Source organism: Hypomesus nipponensis, chromosome 16 (assembly GCF_054491055.1).
Source record: "Hypomesus nipponensis isolate SF chromosome 16, ASM5449105v1, whole genome shotgun sequence".
Taxonomy (NCBI): Eukaryota; Metazoa; Chordata; class Actinopteri; order Osmeriformes; family Osmeridae; genus Hypomesus; species Hypomesus nipponensis.
This window is the reverse complement of record NC_140376.1, coordinates 9,876,808-9,892,846: the sequence shown is the minus strand read 5'-3', so window position 1 is coordinate 9,892,846 and position 16,039 is coordinate 9,876,808. Positions and strand designations below refer to the sequence as shown.

The window sequence follows — 16,039 nt, the reverse complement described above, 5'->3', positions numbered from 1 at the left end:
TTAATATTGCACAATGGGTGTCTTTTATGACTTGATATGATAACTCATATAAAGTATTTTGTATCTTTTTAAGTGCATATCTATCATGTAAAAACTTGAGCGCACACACAATAATAAAAAATAAAAAAAAGATTGGCTCACAATCTTGTCCTTTTAATGTAAATAAATATTGATTTATATTTTTCTCCTTCCCATTGTTGATAGCAAAAACCCTTTGTTCTCTCTCTATATACATATATACATTGGTACCAGCTATCAAATATGCCTTTCATACTTTTTAAATCCCTATAATAAGTCCTAAATCATATTACACTATATTACAAATAGTTAATCTCTCTTCCAAAACTCACTCGAACCACCATACATGCATGCCTCAAAATAAGATTGTACACACAGGCAACAACCATTACAAAAAGCATACATTGTCATTCATAACACACTGACTTAAAAAACTCTAACAACAGAGAGCATTACAAAAATGATGAACTTTTATCTCTGAAGTTTGAATGATTTTTCACATGAATCAGTATTTCATCATAGAACAAAGATAACACCTTTTTGCGTTGACTACAAAAGTCTATACAGGAATGAATCAGAAATTCAGCAATTTGCTTAAGTATCCTTTGTTTTCTGTATCTTTGCTGTATGTATAGAAATTTGCTATAAAAAATCCTAAATTGAAACACAAAACCAAATGAACACAAAAAACAACATACATAGTCATGTTTAGTCATACTCATGCTGTACAGTCGTGTGAGGGTTGTAGTTCTCCCTCCTGTGGCCCTTATCTCATCAGAGACCACCTATTTTCCTCTCCCTTGTCCTCCATACATTCTCCCTTCCCGCCATGCCTTCTCTCTCCCTGCATCTTCTTTCTCCACCAACCTAGGTTGGTGGGCTCCTACCCATGTCGGAAAGCCAATGCTACCATGGTAGCCAAGATTATCATAAGAGATGTGATCTATGAATAAGGGCATGTTAATCCTTGTGCTGATTGTGGTTTGTGCTTAGAAGATGTACTGCATGTTAAATGTTGTGCAGTAGGCTCTCGGAAAGCTGCCAGTAATATTATGGTAGCCCAAATCAAGCCACAGACAAAAGCAAGCAAGACAGATGATTACTGGATTGCCCTTGGAATGATTGATATGTAAGATCATCACAAATACTAAGTGACTACTTGTTGTAAATCATGTATGATGGATGGAGTCATAGGCAGGGCTTTTACGTGAGAGATTCCCATACTTGTCAATGTTTGGGTGGGTGGGTGGAATACTGGTGATGTTTTCTGATTGGAATCAGAAAAGCACCGTTACAGCATATTACCCACAATGCCTTGCTCTCGCACTAGCGTCATGCTTCAGGATTCGATCCGCAAAAGTCCAACAAAGCTCACTCCCCCCGCCCTTTTGTTCAATACTTTCCGTAACATCCGAGGCATTTTGAAAGAATGCGCCAACACGCTCGATCCTAAATTGGTCCTCAACATACGCTTGAATCAAGTACGGGACACCGTCCATGGCTCGGCTGTGCCCCTACACCAGGCTGAATTCCCTCTTGCTTTGTCAGCTATCCTTTCGCAGAGGCAATATCGTAGTCTATGAAGTCTGGCTGAGACGTGATTATTGCTGGTTGAAAACTTAACCCAATACCCTGTCAGGATTGGCTTGAAATATAGTCAGCCTTGACAATTTTTGATCGCCTCCACGGAGGCTGACGTCGGTGTGAAAGACAGTGCGTCCGTGTTTTGGCAACTGTCCCAGGTGGTTCAGACGCTGTGCCGCCGGGTGCTCTCTGGCACAGAGGTAGGTTTGGTGGTTCAGCGTGTGAGGCCTGTGAATCCTCACAGTTCCCCAGCACGCTCGGCCTCACAGCAGGCACCGCTGCAGCATATTACCCACAATGCCTTGCTCTCGCACTAGCGTCATGCTTCAGGATTCGATCCGCCAAAGCTCACTCCCCCCGCTCTTTTTCTCAATACTTTCCGTAACATCCGAGGCATTTTGAAAGAATGCGCCAGTACGCTTCATCCTAAATTGGTCCTCAACATACGCTTGAATCCAAGAACGGGACACCGTCCATGGCTCGGCTGTGCCCCTACACCAGGCTGAATTCCCTCTTGCTTTGTTGGCTATCCTTTCGCAGAGGCAATATCGTAGTCTATGAAGTCTAGCTGAGACGTGATTATTGCTGGTTGAAAACTTAACCCAATACCCCGTCAGGATTGGCTTGAAATATAGTCAGCCTTGACAATTTTTGATCGCCTCCACGGAGGCTGACGTCGGTGTGAAAGACAGTGCGTCCGTGTTTTGGCAACTGTCCCAGGTGGTTCAGACGCTGTGCCGCCCGGCGCTCTCTGGCACAGAGGTAGGTTTGGTGGTTCAGCGTGTGAGGCCTGTGAATCCTCACAGTTCCCCAGCACGCTCGGCCTCAGCAGGCACCGCTGCAGCATATTACCCACAATGCCTTGCTCTCGCACTAGCGTCATGCTTCAGGATTCGATCCGCAAAAGTCCAACAAAGCTCACTCCCCCCGCCCTTTTGTTCAATACTTTCCGTAACATCCGAGGCATTTTGAAAGAATGCGCCAACACGCTCGATCCTAAATTGGTCCTCAACATACGCTTGAATCAAGTACGGGACACCGTCCATGGCTCGGCTGTGCCCCTACACCAGGCTGAATTCCCTCTTGCTTTGTCAGCTATCCTTTCGCAGAGGCAATATCGTAGTCTATGAAGTCTGGCTGAGACGTGATTATTGCTGGTTGAAAACTTAACCCAATACCCTGTCAGGATTGGCTTGAAATATAGTCAGCCTTGACAATTTTTGATCGCCTCCACGGAGGCTGACGTCGGTGTGAAAGACAGTGCGTCCGTGTTTTGGCAACTGTCCCAGGTGGTTCAGACGCTGTGCCGCCGGGTGCTCTCTGGCACAGAGGTAGGTTTGGTGGTTCAGCGTGTGAGGCCTGTGAATCCTCACAGTTCCCCAGCACGCTCGGCCTCACAGCAGGCACCGCTGCAGCATATTACCCACAATGCCTTGCTCTCGCACTAGCGTCATGCTTCAGGATTCGATCCGCCAAAGCTCACTCCCCCCGCTCTTTTTCTCAATACTTTCCGTAACATCCGAGGCATTTTGAAAGAATGCGCCAGTACGCTTCATCCTAAATTGGTCCTCAACATACGCTTGAATCCAAGAACGGGACACCGTCCATGGCTCGGCTGTGCCCCTACACCAGGCTGAATTCCCTCTTGCTTTGTTGGCTATCCTTTCGCAGAGGCAATATCGTAGTCTATGAAGTCTAGCTGAGACGTGATTATTGCTGGTTGAAAACTTAACCCAATACCCCGTCAGGATTGGCTTGAAATATAGTCAGCCTTGACAATTTTTGATCGCCTCCACGGAGGCTGACGTCGGTGTGAAAGACAGTGCGTCCGTGTTTTGGCAACTGTCCCAGGTGGTTCAGACGCTGTGCCGCCCGGCGCTCTCTGGCACAGAGGTAGGTTTGGTGGTTCAGCGTGTGAGGCCTGTGAATCCTCACAGTTCCCCAGCACGCTCGGCCTCAGCAGGCACCGCTGCAGCATATTACCCACAATGCCTTGCTCTCGCACTAGCGTCATGCTTCAGGATTCGATCCGCAAAAGTCCAACAAAGCTCACTCCCCCCGCCCTTTTGTTCAATACTTTCCGTAACATCCGAGGCATTTTGAAAGAATGCGCCAACACGCTCGATCCTAAATTGGTCCTCAACATACGCTTGAATCAAGAACGGGACACCGTCCATGGCTCGGCTGTGCCCCTACACCAGCCGGAATTCCCTCTTGCTCTGTCGGCTATCCTTTCGCAGAGGCAATATCGTAGTCTATGAAGTCTGGCTGAGACGTGACTATTGCTGGTTGAAAACTTAACCCAATACCCCGTCAGGATTGGCTTGAAATATAGTCAGCCTTGACAATTTTTGATCGCCTCCACGGAGGCTGACGTTGGTGTGAAAGACAGTGCGTCCGTGTTTTGGCAACTGTCCCAGGTGGTTCAGCCGCTGTGCCGCCGGGCGCTCTCTGGCACAGAGGTAGGTTTGGTGGTTCAGCGTGTGAGGCCTGTGAATCCTCACAGTTCCCCAGCACGCTCGGCCTCAGCAGGCACCGCTGCAGCATATTACCCACAATGCCTTGCTCTCGCACTAGCGTCATGCTTCAGGATTCGATCCGCAAAAGTCCAAAAAAGCTCAGTCCCCCCGCTCTTTTTCTCAATACTTTCCGTAACATCCGAGGCATTTTGAAAGAATGCGCCAACACGCTCGTTCCTAAATTGGTCCTCAACATACGCTTGAATCCAAGAACGGGACACCGTCCATGGCTCGGCTGTGCCCCTACACCAGGCTGAATTCCCTCTTGCTTTGTTGGCTATCCTTTCGCAGAGGCAATATCGTAGTCTATGAAGTCTAGCTGAGATGTGATTATTGCTGGTTGAAAACTTAACCCAATACCCCGTCAGGATTGGCTTGAAATATAGTCAGCCTTGACAATTTTTGATCGCCTCCACGGAGGCTGACGTCGGTGTGAAAGACAGTGCGTCCGTGTTTTGGCAACTGTCCCAGGTGGTTCAGCCGCTGTGCCGCCGGGTGCTCTCTGGCACAGAGGTAGGTTTGGTGGTTCAGCGTGTGAGGCCTGTGAATCCTCACAGTTCCCCAGCACGCTCGGCCTCAGCAGGCACCGCTGCAGCATATTACCCACAATGCCTTGCTCTCGCACTAGCGTCATGCTTCAGGATTCAATCCGCAAAAGTCCAACAAAGCTCAGTCCCCCCGCTCTTTTTCTCAATACTTTCCGTAACATCCGAGGCATTTTGAAAGAATGCGCCAACACGCTCGATCCTAAATTGGTCCTCAACATACGCTTGAATCCAAGAACGGGACACCGTCCATGGCTCGGCTGTGCCCCTACACCAGGCTGAATTCCCTCTTGCTTTGTCAGCTATCCTTTCGCAGAGGCAATATCGTAGTCTATGAAGTTTAGCTGAGATGTGATTATTGCTGGTTGAAAACTTAACCCAATACCCCGTCAGGATTGGCTTGAAATATAGTCAGCCTTGACAATTTTTGATTGCCTCCACGGAGGCTGACGTCGGTGTGAAAGACAGTGCGTCCGTGTTTTGGCAACTGTCCCAGGTGGTTCAGACGCTGTGCCGCCGGGCGCTCTCTGGCACAGAGGTAGGTTTGGTGGTTCAGCGTGTGAGGCATGTGAATCCTCACAGTTCCCCAGCACACTCGGCCTCAGCAGGCACCACTGCAGCATATTACCCACAATGCCTTGCTCTCGCACTAGCGTCATGCTTCAGGATTCGATCCGCAAAAGTCCAACAAAGCTCACTCCCCCCGCTCTTTTGTTCAATACTTTCCATAACGTCTGAGGCATTTTGAAAGAATGCGCCAACACGCTCAATCCTAAATTGGTCCTCAACATACGCTTGAATCCAAGAACGGGACACCGTCCATGGCTCGGCTGTGCCCCTACACCAGGCTGAATTCCCTCTTGCTCTGTCGGCTATCCTTTCGCAGAGACAATATCGTAGTCTATGAAGTCTAGCTGAGACGTGATTATTGCTGGTTGAAAACTTAACCCAATACCCCGTCAGGATTGGCTTGAAATATAGTCAGCCTTGACAATTTTTGATCGCCTCCACGGAGGCTGACGTCGGTGTGAAAGACAGTGCGTCCGTGTTTTGGCTACTGTCCCAGGTGGTTCAGACGCTGTGCCGCCGGGTGCTCTCTGGCACAGAGGTAGGTTTGGTGGTTCAGCGTGTGAGGCCTGTGAATCCTCACAGTTCCCCAGCACGCTCGGCCTCAGCAGGCACCGCTGCAGCATATTACCCACAATGCCTTGCTCTCGCACTAGCGTCATGCTTCAGGATTCGATCCGCAAAAGTCCAACAAAGCTCACTCCCCCCGCTCTTTTTCTCAATACTTTCCGTAACATCCGAGGCATTTTGAAAGAATGCGCCAACACGCTCGATCCTAAATTGGTCCTCAACATACGCTTGAATCCAAGAACGGGACACCGTCCATGGCTCGGCTGTGCCCCTACACCAGGCTGAATTCCCTCTTGCTTTGTCAGCTATCCTTTCGCAGAGGCAATATCGTAGTCTATGAAGTTTAGCTGAGACGTGATTATTGCTGGTTGAAAACTTAACCCAATACCCCGTCAGGATTGGCTTGAAATATAGTCAGCCTTGACAATTTTTGATTGCCTCCATGGAGGCTGACGTCGGTGTGAAAGACAGTGCGTCCGTGTTTTGGCAACTGTCCCAGGTGGTTCAGACGCTGTGCCGCCGGGTGCTCTCTGGCACAGAGGTAGGTTTGGTGGTTCAGCGTGTGAGGCCTGTGAATCCTCACAGTTCCCCAGCACGCTCGGCCTCACAGCAGGCACCGCTGCAGCATATTACCCACAATGCCTTGCTCTCGCACTAGCGTCATGCTTCAGGATTCGATCCGCAAAAGTCCAACAAAGCTCACTCCCCCCGCTCTTTTTCTCAATACTTTCCGTAACATCCGAGGCATTTTGAAAGAATGCGCCAACACGCTCAAACCCTAAATTGGTCCTCAACATACGCTTGAATCCAAGAACGGGACACCGTCCATGGCTCGGCTGTGCCCCTACACCAGGCTGAATTCCCTCTTGCTTTGTCAGCTATCCTTTCGCAGAGGCAATATCGTAGTCTATGAAGTCTGGCTGAGACGTGATTATTGCTGGTTGAAAACTTAACCCAATACCCTGTCAGGATTGGCTTGAAATATAGTCAGCCTTGACAATTTTTGATCGCCTCCACGGAGGCTGACGTCGGTGTGAAAGACAGTGCGTCCGTGTTTTGGCAACTGTCCCAGGTGGTTCAGACGCTGTGCCGCCGGGTGCTCTCTGGCACAGAGGTAGGTTTGGTGGTTCAGCGTGTGAGGCCTGTGAATCCTCACAGTTCCCCAGCACGCTCGGCCTCACAGCAGGCACCGCTGCAGCATATTACCCACAATGCCTTGCTCTCGCACTAGCGTCATGCTTCAGGATTCGATCCGCCAAAGCTCACTCCCCCCGCTCTTTTTCTCAATACTTTCCGTAACATCCGAGGCATTTTGAAAGAATGCGCCAGTACGCTTCATCCTAAATTGGTCCTCAACATACGCTTGAATCCAAGAACGGGACACCGTCCATGGCTCGGCTGTGCCCCTACACCAGGCTGAATTCCCTCTTGCTTTGTTGGCTATCCTTTCGCAGAGGCAATATCGTAGTCTATGAAGTCTAGCTGAGACGTGATTATTGCTGGTTGAAAACTTAACCCAATACCCCGTCAGGATTGGCTTGAAATATAGTCAGCCTTGACAATTTTTGATCGCCTCCACGGAGGCTGACGTCGGTGTGAAAGACAGTGCGTCCGTGTTTTGGCAACTGTCCCAGGTGGTTCAGACGCTGTGCCGCCCGGCGCTCTCTGGCACAGAGGTAGGTTTGGTGGTTCAGCGTGTGAGGCCTGTGAATCCTCACAGTTCCCCAGCACGCTCGGCCTCAGCAGGCACCGCTGCAGCATATTACCCACAATGCCTTGCTCTCGCACTAGCGTCATGCTTCAGGATTCGATCCGCAAAAGTCCAACAAAGCTCACTCCCCCCGCCCTTTTGTTCAATACTTTCCGTAACATCCGAGGCATTTTGAAAGAATGCGCCAACACGCTCGATCCTAAATTGGTCCTCAACATACGCTTGAATCAAGAACGGGACACCGTCCATGGCTCGGCTGTGCCCCTACACCAGCCGGAATTCCCTCTTGCTCTGTCGGCTATCCTTTCGCAGAGGCAATATCGTAGTCTATGAAGTCTGGCTGAGACGTGACTATTGCTGGTTGAAAACTTAACCCAATACCCCGTCAGGATTGGCTTGAAATATAGTCAGCCTTGACAATTTTTGATCGCCTCCACGGAGGCTGACGTTGGTGTGAAAGACAGTGCGTCCGTGTTTTGGCAACTGTCCCAGGTGGTTCAGCCGCTGTGCCGCCGGGCGCTCTCTGGCACAGAGGTAGGTTTGGTGGTTCAGCGTGTGAGGCCTGTGAATCCTCACAGTTCCCCAGCACGCTCGGCCTCAGCAGGCACCGCTGCAGCATATTACCCACAATGCCTTGCTCTCGCACTAGCGTCATGCTTCAGGATTCGATCCGCAAAAGTCCAAAAAAGCTCAGTCCCCCCGCTCTTTTTCTCAATACTTTCCGTAACATCCGAGGCATTTTGAAAGAATGCGCCAACACGCTCGTTCCTAAATTGGTCCTCAACATACGCTTGAATCCAAGAACGGGACACCGTCCATGGCTCGGCTGTGCCCCTACACCAGGCTGAATTCCCTCTTGCTTTGTTGGCTATCCTTTCGCAGAGGCAATATCGTAGTCTATGAAGTCTAGCTGAGATGTGATTATTGCTGGTTGAAAACTTAACCCAATACCCCGTCAGGATTGGCTTGAAATATAGTCAGCCTTGACAATTTTTGATCGCCTCCACGGAGGCTGACGTCGGTGTGAAAGACAGTGCGTCCGTGTTTTGGCAACTGTCCCAGGTGGTTCAGCCGCTGTGCCGCCGGGTGCTCTCTGGCACAGAGGTAGGTTTGGTGGTTCAGCGTGTGAGGCCTGTGAATCCTCACAGTTCCCCAGCACGCTCGGCCTCAGCAGGCACCGCTGCAGCATATTACCCACAATGCCTTGCTCTCGCACTAGCGTCATGCTTCAGGATTCAATCCGCAAAAGTCCAACAAAGCTCAGTCCCCCCGCTCTTTTTCTCAATACTTTCCGTAACATCCGAGGCATTTTGAAAGAATGCGCCAACACGCTCGATCCTAAATTGGTCCTCAACATACGCTTGAATCCAAGAACGGGACACCGTCCATGGCTCGGCTGTGCCCCTACACCAGGCTGAATTCCCTCTTGCTTTGTCAGCTATCCTTTCGCAGAGGCAATATCGTAGTCTATGAAGTTTAGCTGAGATGTGATTATTGCTGGTTGAAAACTTAACCCAATACCCCGTCAGGATTGGCTTGAAATATAGTCAGCCTTGACAATTTTTGATTGCCTCCACGGAGGCTGACGTCGGTGTGAAAGACAGTGCGTCCGTGTTTTGGCAACTGTCCCAGGTGGTTCAGACGCTGTGCCGCCGGGCGCTCTCTGGCACAGAGGTAGGTTTGGTGGTTCAGCGTGTGAGGCATGTGAATCCTCACAGTTCCCCAGCACACTCGGCCTCAGCAGGCACCACTGCAGCATATTACCCACAATGCCTTGCTCTCGCACTAGCGTCATGCTTCAGGATTCGATCCGCAAAAGTCCAACAAAGCTCACTCCCCCCGCTCTTTTGTTCAATACTTTCCATAACGTCTGAGGCATTTTGAAAGAATGCGCCAACACGCTCAATCCTAAATTGGTCCTCAACATACGCTTGAATCCAAGAACGGGACACCGTCCATGGCTCGGCTGTGCCCCTACACCAGGCTGAATTCCCTCTTGCTCTGTCGGCTATCCTTTCGCAGAGACAATATCGTAGTCTATGAAGTCTAGCTGAGACGTGATTATTGCTGGTTGAAAACTTAACCCAATACCCCGTCAGGATTGGCTTGAAATATAGTCAGCCTTGACAATTTTTGATCGCCTCCACGGAGGCTGACGTCGGTGTGAAAGACAGTGCGTCCGTGTTTTGGCTACTGTCCCAGGTGGTTCAGACGCTGTGCCGCCGGGTGCTCTCTGGCACAGAGGTAGGTTTGGTGGTTCAGCGTGTGAGGCCTGTGAATCCTCACAGTTCCCCAGCACGCTCGGCCTCAGCAGGCACCGCTGCAGCATATTACCCACAATGCCTTGCTCTCGCACTAGCGTCATGCTTCAGGATTCGATCCGCAAAAGTCCAACAAAGCTCACTCCCCCCGCTCTTTTTCTCAATACTTTCCGTAACATCCGAGGCATTTTGAAAGAATGCGCCAACACGCTCGATCCTAAATTGGTCCTCAACATACGCTTGAATCCAAGAACGGGACACCGTCCATGGCTCGGCTGTGCCCCTACACCAGGCTGAATTCCCTCTTGCTTTGTCAGCTATCCTTTCGCAGAGGCAATATCGTAGTCTATGAAGTTTAGCTGAGACGTGATTATTGCTGGTTGAAAACTTAACCCAATACCCCGTCAGGATTGGCTTGAAATATAGTCAGCCTTGACAATTTTTGATTGCCTCCATGGAGGCTGACGTCGGTGTGAAAGACAGTGCGTCCGTGTTTTGGCAACTGTCCCAGGTGGTTCAGACGCTGTGCCGCCGGGTGCTCTCTGGCACAGAGGTAGGTTTGGTGGTTCAGCGTGTGAGGCCTGTGAATCCTCACAGTTCCCCAGCACGCTCGGCCTCACAGCAGGCACCGCTGCAGCATATTACCCACAATGCCTTGCTCTCGCACTAGCGTCATGCTTCAGGATTCGATCCGCAAAAGTCCAACAAAGCTCACTCCCCCCGCTCTTTTTCTCAATACTTTCCGTAACATCCGAGGCATTTTGAAAGAATGCGCCAACACGCTCAAACCCTAAATTGGTCCTCAACATACGCTTGAATCCAAGAACGGGACACCGTCCATGGCTCGGCTGTGCCCCTACACCAGGCTGAATTCCCTCTTGCTTTGTCAGCTATCCTTTCGCAGAGGCAATATCGTAGTCTATGAAGTTTAGCTGAGACGTGATTATTGCTGGTTGAAAACTTAACCCAATACCCCGTCAGGATTGGCTTGAAATATAGTCAGCCTTGACAATTTTTGATTGCCTCCATGGAGGCTGACGTCGGTGTGAAAGACAGTGCGTCCGTGTTTTGGCAACTGTCCCAGGTGGTTCAGACGCTGTGCCGCCGGGTGCTCTCTGGCACAGAGGTAGGTTTGGTGGTTCAGCGTGTGAGGCCTGTGAATCCTCACAGTTCCCCAGCACGCTCGGCCTCACAGCAGGCACCGCTGCAGCATATTACCCACAATGCCTTGCTCTCGCACTAGCGTCATGCTTCAGGATTCGATCCGCAAAAGTCCAACAAAGCTCACTCCCCCCGCTCTTTTTCTCAATACTTTCCGTAACATCCGAGGCATTTTGAAAGAATGCGCCAACACGCTCAAACCCTAAATTGGTCCTCAACATACGCTTGAATCCAAGAACGGGACACCGTCCATGGCTCGGCTGTGCCCCTACACCAGGCTGAATTCCCTCTTGCATTGTCAGCTATCCTTTCGCAGAGGCAATATCGTAGTCTATGAAGTTTAGCTGAGACGTGATTATTGCTGGTTGAAAACTTAACCCAATACCCCGTCAGGATTGGCTTGAAATATAGTCAGTCTTGACAATTTTTGATTGCCTCCACGGAGGCTGACGTCGGTGTGAAAGACAGTGCGTCCGTGTTTTGGCAACTGTCCCAGGTGGTTCAGCCGCTGTGCCGCCGGGCGCTCTCTGGCACAGAGGTAGGTTTGGTGGTTCAGCGTGTGAGGCCTGTGAATCCTCACAGTTCCCCAGCACGCTTGGCCTCAGCAGGCACCGCTGCAGCATATTACCCACAATGCCTTGCTCTCGCACTAGCGTCATGCTTCAGGATTCGATCCGCAAAAGTCCAACAAAGCTCACTCCCCCCGCTCTTTTTCTCAATACTTTCCGTAACATCCGAGGCATTTTGAAAGAATGCGCCAACACGCTCGATCCTAAATTGGTCCTCAACATACGCTTGAATCCAAGAACGGGACACCGTCCATGGCTCGGCTGTGCCCCTACACCAGGCTGAATTCCCTCTTGCTTTGTCAGCTATCCTTTCGCAGAGGCAATATCGTAGTCTATGAAGTTTAGCTGAGACGTGATTATTGCTGGTTGAAAACTTAACCCAATACCCCGTCAGGATTGGCTTGAAATATAGTCAGCCTTGACAATTTTTGATTGCCTCCACGGAGGCTGACGTCGGTGTGAAAGACAGTGCGTCCGTGTTTTGGCAACTGTCCCAGGTGGTTCAGCTGCTGTGCCGCCGGGCGCTCTCTGGCACAGAGGTAGGTTTGGTGGTTCAGCGTGTGAGGCCTGTGAATCCTCACAGTTCCCCAGCATGCTCGGCCTCAGCAGGCACCGCTGCAGCATATTACCCACAATGCCTTGCTCTCGCACTAGCGTCATGCTTCAGGATTCGATCCGCAAAAGTCCAACAAAGCTCACTCCCCCCGCTCTTTTTCTCAATACTTTCCGTAACATCCGAGGCATTTTGAAAGAATGCGCCAACACGCTCGATCCTAAATTAGTCCTCAACATACGCTTGAATCCAAGAACGGGACACCGTCCATGGCTCGGCTGTGCCCCTCCACCAGGCTGAATTCCCTTTTGCTTTGTCGGCTATCCTTTCGCAGAGGCAATATCGTAGTCTATGAAGTCTAACTGAGACGTGATTATTGCTGGTTGAAAACTTAACCCAATACCCCGTCAGGATTGGCTTGAAATATAGTCAGCCTTGACAATTTTTGATCGCCTCCATGGAGGCTGACGTCGGTGTGAAAGACAGTGCGTCCGTGTTTTGGCTACTGTCCCAGGTGGTTCAGACGCTGTGCGGCCGAGCGCTCTCTGGCACAGAGGTAGGTTTGGTGGTTCAGCGTGTGAGGCCTGTGAATCCTCACAGTTCCCCAGCACGCTCGGCCTCAGCAGGCACCGCTGCAGCATATTACCCACAATGCCTTGCTCTCGCACTAGCGTCATGCTTCAGGATTCGATCCGCAAAAGTCCAACAAAGCTCACTCCCCCCGCTCTTTTTCTCAATACTTTCCGTAACATCCGAGGCATTTTGAAAGAATGCGCCAACACGCTCAAACCCTAAATTGGTCCTCAACATACGCTTGAATCCAAGAACGGGACACCGTCCATGGCTCGGCTGTGCCCCTACACCAGGCTGAATTCCCTCTTGCATTGTCAGCTATCCTTTCGCAGAGGCAATATCGTAGTCTATGAAGTTTAGCTGAGACGTGATTATTACTGGTTGAAAACTTAACCCAATACCCCGTCAGGATTGGCTTGAAATATAGTCAGTCTTGACAATTTTTGATTGCCTCCACGGAGGCTGACGTCGGTGTGAAAGACAGTGCGTCCGTGTTTTGGCAACTGTCCCAGGTGGTTCAGCCGCTGTGCCGCCGGGCGCTCTCTGGCACAGAGGTAGGTTTGGTGGTTCAGCGTGTGAGGCCTGTGAATCCTCACAGTTCCCCAGCACGCTTGGCCTCAGCAGGCACCGCTGCAGCATATTACCCACAATGCCTTGCTCTCGCACTAGCGTCATGCTTCAGGATTCGATCCGCAAAAGTCCAACAAAGCTCACTCCCCCCGCTCTTTTTCTCAATACTTTCCGTAACATCCGAGGCATTTTGAAAGAATGCGCCAACACGCTCGATCCTAAATTGGTCCTCAACATACGCTTGAATCCAAGAACGGGACACCGTCCATGGCTCGGCTGTGCCCCTACACCAGGCTGAATTCCCTCTTGCTTTGTCAGCTATCCTTTCGCAGAGGCAATATCGTAGTCTATGAAGTTTAGCTGAGACGTGATTATTGCTGGTTGAAAACTTAACCCAATACCCCGTCAGGATTGGCTTGAAATATAGTCAGCCTTGACAATTTTTGATTGCCTCCACGGAGGCTGACGTCGGTGTGAAAGACAGTGCGTCCGTGTTTTGGCAACTGTCCCAGGTGGTTCAGCTGCTGTGCCGCCGGGCGCTCTCTGGCACAGAGGTAGGTTTGGTGGTTCAGCGTGTGAGGCCTGTGAATCCTCACAGTTCCCCAGCATGCTCGGCCTCAGCAGGCACCGCTGCAGCATATTACCCACAATGCCTTGCTCTCGCACTAGCGTCATGCTTCAGGATTCGATCCGCAAAAGTCCAACAAAGCTCACTCCCCCCGCTCTTTTTCTCAATACTTTCCGTAACATCCGAGGCATTTTGAAAGAATGCGCCAACACGCTCGATCCTAAATTGGTCCTCAACATACGCTTGAATCCAAGAACGGGACACCGTCCATGGCTCGGCTGTGCCCCTACACCAGGCTGAATTCCCTCTTGCTTTGTCAGCTATCCTTTCGCAGAGTCAATATCGTAGTCTATGAAGTTTAGCTGAGACGTGATTATTGCTGGTTGAAAACTTAACCCAATACCCCGTCAGGATTGGCTTGAAATATAGTCAGCCTTGACAATTTTTGATTGCCTCCACGGAGGCTGACGTCGGTGTGAAAGACAGTGCGTCCGTGTTTTGGCAACTGTCCCAGGTGGTTCAGCTGCTGTGCCGCCGGGCGCTCTCTGGCACAGAGGTAGGTTTGGTGGTTCAGCGTGTGAGGCCTGTGAATCCTCACAGTTCCCCAGCATGCTCGGCCTCAGCAGGCACCGCTGCAGCATATTACCCACAATGCCTTGCTCTCGCACTAGCGTCATGCTTCAGGATTCGATCCGCAAAAGTCCAACAAAGCTCACTCCCCCCGCTCTTTTTCTCAATACTTTCCGTAACATCCGAGGCATTTTGAAAGAATGCGCCAACACGCTCGATCCTAAATTAGTCCTCAACATACGCTTGAATCCAAGAACGGGACACCGTCCATGGCTCGGCTGTGCCCCTCCACCAGGCTGAATTCCCTTTTGCTTTGTCGGCTATCCTTTCGCAGAGGCAATATCGTAGTCTATGAAGTCTAACTGAGACGTGATTATTGCTGGTTGAAAACTTAACCCAATACCCCGTCAGGATTGGCTTGAAATATAGTCAGCCTTGACAATTTTTGATCGCCTCCATGGAGGCTGACGTCGGTGTGAAAGACAGTGCGTCCGTGTTTTGGCTACTGTCCCAGGTGGTTCAGACGCTGTGCGGCCGAGCGCTCTCTGGCACAGAGGTAGGTTTGGTGGTTCAGCGTGTGAGGCCTGTGAATCCTCACAGTTCCCCAGCACGCTCGGCCTCAGCAGGCACCGCTGCAGCATATTACCCACAATGCCTTGCTCTCGCACTAGCGTCATGCTTCAGGATTCGATCCGCAAAAGTCCAACAAAGCTCACTCCCCCCGCTCTTTTTCTCAATACTTTCCGTAACATCCGAGGCATTTTGAAAGAATGCGCCAACACGCTCAAACCCTAAATTGGTCCTCAACATACGCTTGAATCCAAGAACGGGACACCGTCCATGGCTCGGCTGTGCCCCTACACCAGGCTGAATTCCCTCTTGCATTGTCAGCTATCCTTTCGCAGAGGCAATATCGTAGTCTATGAAGTTTAGCTGAGACGTGATTATTGCTGGTTGAAAACTTAACCCAATACCCCGTCAGGATTGGCTTGAAATATAGTCAGTCTTGACAATTTTTGATTGCCTCCACGGAGGCTGACGTCGGTGTGAAAGACAGTGCGTCCGTGTTTTGGCAACTGTCCCAGGTGGTTCAGCCGCTGTGCCGCCGGGCGCTCTCTGGCACAGAGGTAGGTTTGGTGGTTCAGCGTGTGAGGCCTGTGAATCCTCACAGTTCCCCAGCACGCTTGGCCTCAGCAGGCACCGCTGCAGCATATTACCCACAATGCCTTGCTCTCGCACTAGCGTCATGCTTCAGGATTCGATCCGCAAAAGTCCAACAAAGCTCACTCCCCCCGCTCTTTTTCTCAATACTTTCCGTAACATCCGAGGCATTTTGAAAGAATGCGCCAACACGCTCGATCCTAAATTGGTCCTCAACATACGCTTGAATCCAAGAACGGGACACCGTCCATGGCTCGGCTGTGCCCCTACACCAGGCTGAATTCCCTCTTGCTTTGTCAGCTATCCTTTCGCAGAGGCAATATCGTAGTCTATGAAGTTTAGCTGAGACGTGATTATTGCTGGTTGAAAACTTAACCCAATACCCCGTCAGGATTGGCTTGAAATATAGTCAGCCTTGACAATTTTTGATTGCCTCCACGGAGGCTGACGTCGGTGTGAAAGACAGTGCGTCCGTGTTTTGGCAACTGTCCCAGGTGGTTCAGCTGCTGTGCCGCCGGGCGCTCTCTGGCACAGAGGTA

At 50.7% G+C, this 16,039-nt stretch overlaps 26 non-coding genes across 26 annotated transcripts; all 26 read left to right on the top strand.

The window, feature by feature from the left end:
* The first annotated feature begins 1,568 nt into the window (after nt 1-1,568).
* Nucleotides 1,569-1,710, top strand: LOC146254836 (U4 spliceosomal RNA). The gene has a single exon (XR_014731577.1). It is a non-coding gene; the product is annotated as a U4 spliceosomal RNA (small nuclear RNA).
* A 420-nt stretch (nt 1,711-2,130) lies between these two features.
* On the top strand, nt 2,131-2,272 carry LOC146254835 (U4 spliceosomal RNA). The gene has a single exon (XR_014731548.1). It is a non-coding gene; the product is annotated as a U4 spliceosomal RNA (small nuclear RNA).
* A 427-nt stretch (nt 2,273-2,699) lies between these two features.
* On the top strand, nt 2,700-2,841 carry LOC146254834 (U4 spliceosomal RNA). Its single transcript, XR_014731576.1, has one exon. It is a non-coding gene; the product is annotated as a U4 spliceosomal RNA (small nuclear RNA).
* A 420-nt stretch (nt 2,842-3,261) lies between these two features.
* Nucleotides 3,262-3,403, top strand: LOC146254833 (U4 spliceosomal RNA). Its single transcript, XR_014731547.1, has one exon. It is a non-coding gene; the product is annotated as a U4 spliceosomal RNA (small nuclear RNA).
* A 427-nt stretch (nt 3,404-3,830) lies between these two features.
* Nucleotides 3,831-3,972, top strand: LOC146254832 (U4 spliceosomal RNA). Its single transcript, XR_014731584.1, has one exon. It is a non-coding gene; the product is annotated as a U4 spliceosomal RNA (small nuclear RNA).
* A 428-nt stretch (nt 3,973-4,400) lies between these two features.
* Nucleotides 4,401-4,542, top strand: LOC146254831 (U4 spliceosomal RNA). Its single transcript, XR_014731565.1, has one exon. It is a non-coding gene; the product is annotated as a U4 spliceosomal RNA (small nuclear RNA).
* Nucleotides 4,543-4,970: 428 nt separating this feature from the next.
* Nucleotides 4,971-5,112, top strand: LOC146254830 (U4 spliceosomal RNA). The gene has a single exon (XR_014731553.1). It is a non-coding gene; the product is annotated as a U4 spliceosomal RNA (small nuclear RNA).
* A 428-nt stretch (nt 5,113-5,540) lies between these two features.
* On the top strand, nt 5,541-5,682 carry LOC146254829 (U4 spliceosomal RNA). The gene has a single exon (XR_014731568.1). It is a non-coding gene; the product is annotated as a U4 spliceosomal RNA (small nuclear RNA).
* A 428-nt stretch (nt 5,683-6,110) lies between these two features.
* LOC146254828 (U4 spliceosomal RNA) lies at nt 6,111-6,252 on the top strand. The gene has a single exon (XR_014731608.1). It is a non-coding gene; the product is annotated as a U4 spliceosomal RNA (small nuclear RNA).
* A 431-nt stretch (nt 6,253-6,683) lies between these two features.
* Nucleotides 6,684-6,825, top strand: LOC146254827 (U4 spliceosomal RNA). Its single transcript, XR_014731575.1, has one exon. It is a non-coding gene; the product is annotated as a U4 spliceosomal RNA (small nuclear RNA).
* A 420-nt stretch (nt 6,826-7,245) lies between these two features.
* LOC146254826 (U4 spliceosomal RNA) lies at nt 7,246-7,387 on the top strand. Its single transcript, XR_014731546.1, has one exon. It is a non-coding gene; the product is annotated as a U4 spliceosomal RNA (small nuclear RNA).
* A 427-nt stretch (nt 7,388-7,814) lies between these two features.
* Nucleotides 7,815-7,956, top strand: LOC146254825 (U4 spliceosomal RNA). Its single transcript, XR_014731583.1, has one exon. It is a non-coding gene; the product is annotated as a U4 spliceosomal RNA (small nuclear RNA).
* A 428-nt stretch (nt 7,957-8,384) lies between these two features.
* Nucleotides 8,385-8,526, top strand: LOC146254824 (U4 spliceosomal RNA). The gene has a single exon (XR_014731564.1). It is a non-coding gene; the product is annotated as a U4 spliceosomal RNA (small nuclear RNA).
* Nucleotides 8,527-8,954: 428 nt separating this feature from the next.
* Nucleotides 8,955-9,096, top strand: LOC146254823 (U4 spliceosomal RNA). The gene has a single exon (XR_014731552.1). It is a non-coding gene; the product is annotated as a U4 spliceosomal RNA (small nuclear RNA).
* Nucleotides 9,097-9,524: 428 nt separating this feature from the next.
* On the top strand, nt 9,525-9,666 carry LOC146254822 (U4 spliceosomal RNA). The gene has a single exon (XR_014731566.1). It is a non-coding gene; the product is annotated as a U4 spliceosomal RNA (small nuclear RNA).
* A 428-nt stretch (nt 9,667-10,094) lies between these two features.
* Nucleotides 10,095-10,236, top strand: LOC146254821 (U4 spliceosomal RNA). The gene has a single exon (XR_014731607.1). It is a non-coding gene; the product is annotated as a U4 spliceosomal RNA (small nuclear RNA).
* Nucleotides 10,237-10,667: 431 nt separating this feature from the next.
* Nucleotides 10,668-10,809, top strand: LOC146254820 (U4 spliceosomal RNA). The gene has a single exon (XR_014731606.1). It is a non-coding gene; the product is annotated as a U4 spliceosomal RNA (small nuclear RNA).
* A 431-nt stretch (nt 10,810-11,240) lies between these two features.
* Nucleotides 11,241-11,382, top strand: LOC146254819 (U4 spliceosomal RNA). Its single transcript, XR_014731597.1, has one exon. It is a non-coding gene; the product is annotated as a U4 spliceosomal RNA (small nuclear RNA).
* A 428-nt stretch (nt 11,383-11,810) lies between these two features.
* On the top strand, nt 11,811-11,952 carry LOC146254818 (U4 spliceosomal RNA). The gene has a single exon (XR_014731630.1). It is a non-coding gene; the product is annotated as a U4 spliceosomal RNA (small nuclear RNA).
* A 428-nt stretch (nt 11,953-12,380) lies between these two features.
* Nucleotides 12,381-12,522, top strand: LOC146254817 (U4 spliceosomal RNA). Its single transcript, XR_014731605.1, has one exon. It is a non-coding gene; the product is annotated as a U4 spliceosomal RNA (small nuclear RNA).
* A 429-nt stretch (nt 12,523-12,951) lies between these two features.
* Nucleotides 12,952-13,093, top strand: LOC146254816 (U4 spliceosomal RNA). Its single transcript, XR_014731550.1, has one exon. It is a non-coding gene; the product is annotated as a U4 spliceosomal RNA (small nuclear RNA).
* A 428-nt stretch (nt 13,094-13,521) lies between these two features.
* Nucleotides 13,522-13,663, top strand: LOC146254815 (U4 spliceosomal RNA). Its single transcript, XR_014731629.1, has one exon. It is a non-coding gene; the product is annotated as a U4 spliceosomal RNA (small nuclear RNA).
* Nucleotides 13,664-14,091: 428 nt separating this feature from the next.
* Nucleotides 14,092-14,233, top strand: LOC146254814 (U4 spliceosomal RNA). Its single transcript, XR_014731562.1, has one exon. It is a non-coding gene; the product is annotated as a U4 spliceosomal RNA (small nuclear RNA).
* A 428-nt stretch (nt 14,234-14,661) lies between these two features.
* On the top strand, nt 14,662-14,803 carry LOC146254813 (U4 spliceosomal RNA). The gene has a single exon (XR_014731604.1). It is a non-coding gene; the product is annotated as a U4 spliceosomal RNA (small nuclear RNA).
* A 429-nt stretch (nt 14,804-15,232) lies between these two features.
* LOC146254812 (U4 spliceosomal RNA) lies at nt 15,233-15,374 on the top strand. Its single transcript, XR_014731589.1, has one exon. It is a non-coding gene; the product is annotated as a U4 spliceosomal RNA (small nuclear RNA).
* Nucleotides 15,375-15,802: 428 nt separating this feature from the next.
* LOC146254811 (U4 spliceosomal RNA) lies at nt 15,803-15,944 on the top strand. The gene has a single exon (XR_014731628.1). It is a non-coding gene; the product is annotated as a U4 spliceosomal RNA (small nuclear RNA).
* Nucleotides 15,945-16,039: the final 95 nt, after the last annotated feature.